We start from the raw sequence: 3,382 nt of genomic DNA on the forward strand, positions 1-3,382 counted from the left end.
CAGGGCCGTAGCGAGGCCGGTTCAAGCGGTGCGGCGCACCGGGGCCCCCGCAGTCGAGGGGCCCCTTAGCAGTTTTCTGTTTTCAAAAAATGACTTCTAAAAAAAACTATGCTGTTAGAGATGAGCTGAGTCAAACTACGAAATGAACATCATAATTTTTTATTTTACTTTTTTCTATATCAATTTTTGTCACAATACTCCATATATTTGATCAGGTACGTAGTTACATGGAATGCATACATCTCGAAATCGCGAATACTTCTACATTCATGGTTTCCTTAAATCCGTTGATATAATTATCATTGCTACCATAAAAAATTACTAATTGCTGACCATAAATCTATATCACCCGAAACATCACTATAGAATTCATTTTTCTGATCATCAATTTTAAGAAGGGCCCCTTGCGGAATACCGCACCGGGGCCCCGAGCTCATCGCTGCTACGGCCCTGCCCTCAGTATTATAATTAATTTCAAAATGCATTTTGATAATATTTTAATATTATGTAAAAATATATTTATTACATCGTTTTATAGTTAAAGCTAACATTTCATGTAATCGTTATTGGTAAAACTTAACATGTACCAAACTCTAATCACAAAATATATCAATCCTTACACGGAGAAAATTAAATTTTTAGAATAACGCAAAAATTACAAGTTTCGTTTGTAAGTGTCTGAATTTACCGTAGAAATAGTAGAATTTATTAGGCAATTCTCAATTTTGACAAGTTTCTTAATTATTAGAATTAAATTTGTAATATCAACTAAAACACCTAGTTACTAAATTTATTTCTGCTTGGATTTTATTTTTACAAATTCGGGTCCAAAATAGTAATTTTAATTTTTATCGCTTTAATATTTAGATAGTTTCGTTTTTCATTTTCTTCTTGTAGAATTCAAAAAAATTTCAAATTCAATTTTGCCAATACCGACTAATTTATTTTCTAATTACATATTAATACGGTGACGTATCGACCGTCAATTTCGGTCATCTTCAGGCTAAAATTTATTAATGATTAACAGCCTGGGGTAAATTTAGGATGCTCGACTGTTTTTAAAAGAAAAAATATTTCGACGAACAAATTTTACAGAGAGCGCTTGGTACAAACAGTACCTAAAAGCACTAATTTCCTTGTAAATTGTCAGGTACCCTTTAATACAAAACGTATCAAAAATTCGAAACGTTTCTAGACTGTGCTCGTACTTAGAAATATATATTTTTGTTTTTTTCATTTTTAATTTGTTTTTGAACAATTATATATTAAATCCAAGGGAGAAACTTTAAATACTCTGTCAGAATATGACTATTCGTCTAAAATTGTAGATGAAGATTGTGATTTCGCTGAAAATTCTTTGACATTTTCCTAATTTTCTAACTCTTCTTGTTTTTCATGTAGGATAACCAAAGATAAGTCAATAACTAGAAAAGGTACTATTTTTACAAGTACATATACATGCAAAAACTGTCTCTTCTTGTAAGATTGTTTATAAAAATATATCAATTTCTATGTCATTTTTGCCGACGGACAGACGAATGTACGGCAGCAATAAACAAGACGTTTGTTAGACGAGCTTTCGTCGCGGTGACCAAACGTTGACAGGCCTGAAAGCAAACAGATGCAGCGGGAAGCTTTTGTATCCGAGATGAAAAATTGCTACTGCAGTCGTACGAATAGTTACAAAACGACTTCTGTAGAACGTGCCGTGAAAATTGCTTCTTATTTTCGTATTAGACTAATGCGTTCCGTAACACTTGTCACAAACATCGTCAAGTAAAATGGGAAGATAACTTAGAAGATATTCGATATGTACAGGGTGTTACATGCCCCTTGAAATGTCTTGACATAATAATATTGTAGATACCTAATGTAAGATCATATTTGTAAGATTATATCTTAACATATATATGATTACTAAGATCATAGTAATTTACAAGCGATTTTTCTTTCATAAATTTTTTGAACAATCAAAGGAAACCTAAAGGAAGAATTTTAGAGCATCTTATATCAACTAGGCCTGAGCATTCTAGGTTNGGTGTAAGCATACAAAAATACGAATATTTCCTATCTTCCTTTTTTGCGTCAAAGCTGCCGAAATTGGAAGGAAGTTAAATTTCAAGAGCCCATCATCGTAAGGACATGTACCTACTTCTTACAGAAGAAAGCTTCTGCATGTCTTATTTAAATAGCGTCGTTTTAGTAGTTTTCAAAGGTGTGTTCGTTCATTAACAGTTAAGTAAGGGTAAGTAATATTCTCCTCTTCTAACTCTTGTGCATTTTAAGACAAGGGAAGCGAGCAACTATATCTAAAGCATTAAAGGGGAAATAATGTATATGGCGCCTCTATTTCCTGTTATAAACCACCTACGACCACAACCACTTACTGCAGCACAGCAGGTCTGATGAATATTTATACATAATATACATGCATCTATACAGTCATTGCCCTATCACCATTATACTAAATATATCAAGAACTTTAATTAAATTAATAACTACACTGAAACAAAATAAAATAGCTCTATTTACTACATTATGTTAATTTCCCATTTGACGGCTCATAGTTGAGTCCTTTTTCTACTATGAAAGAATTCAAATATGAAATGTTAAATGGAAAATTAACACAACATAGAAAATCCAACTATTTTATTTCTCTTAGTGTGTCCATCATTAAATAAAAGCACAAAAGCTAAGGATTTACCTAAAATTTTTGGGATATCTATTGTAAATACTAATGCCAAAATATTTTACAGTTTAAGCATTATTCAAGATACATGATTTCATTCAAAAACAGTTGATATTTTGTTAAGTTTGATGTTAAGATAAGAATATTACCAAACAAAAAACGCCCAGGCATTTTGTACATAATTTTTGTTAGCAGAAAGTTAAAAAGCAGTAATAAAATAAAACAGCAACTTAAAGTAATTATCAATTACTGTAGATAGTACCTAGTGTTTACTGGAAGTGTCTAAAGAATTTGAAAATAGGTGTTTTTAATTATATTCAGGGTCATCTGCTCATCTTCTCATCTGCCAGAGTCATAATAAAAATATAAAAACTTATTTGACTACACTGTTTTCTTGCAATTAAGCAAATTATCATATTTTAATCTCCATTTTTTAATGTTATTGAAAGTATGCTAATTATTACGATAATTAAATCATCATCGCTATAAATTAGCTAATAATGAAGCAATATAGCATTAATGGCTAATATTAACATATTAGCAAGTCATTTACTATAAGCTGTACCAGAGGCGCATTAAATGTCGAGAGCGCTCTAGGCTAGCACCTCATAGACGTCCCACTGGCGGCAAAATACTTTTTTTTTATTAGGTACTTCCTTATTTTCTTTTTTTTAGGTTTAAAAACTTCCGCGC

The sequence above is a fragment of the Agrilus planipennis genome, unplaced genomic scaffold, assembly GCF_000699045.2.
Source record: "Agrilus planipennis isolate EAB-ADULT unplaced genomic scaffold, Apla_2.0 scaffold270, whole genome shotgun sequence".
Taxonomy (NCBI): Eukaryota; Metazoa; Arthropoda; class Insecta; order Coleoptera; family Buprestidae; genus Agrilus; species Agrilus planipennis.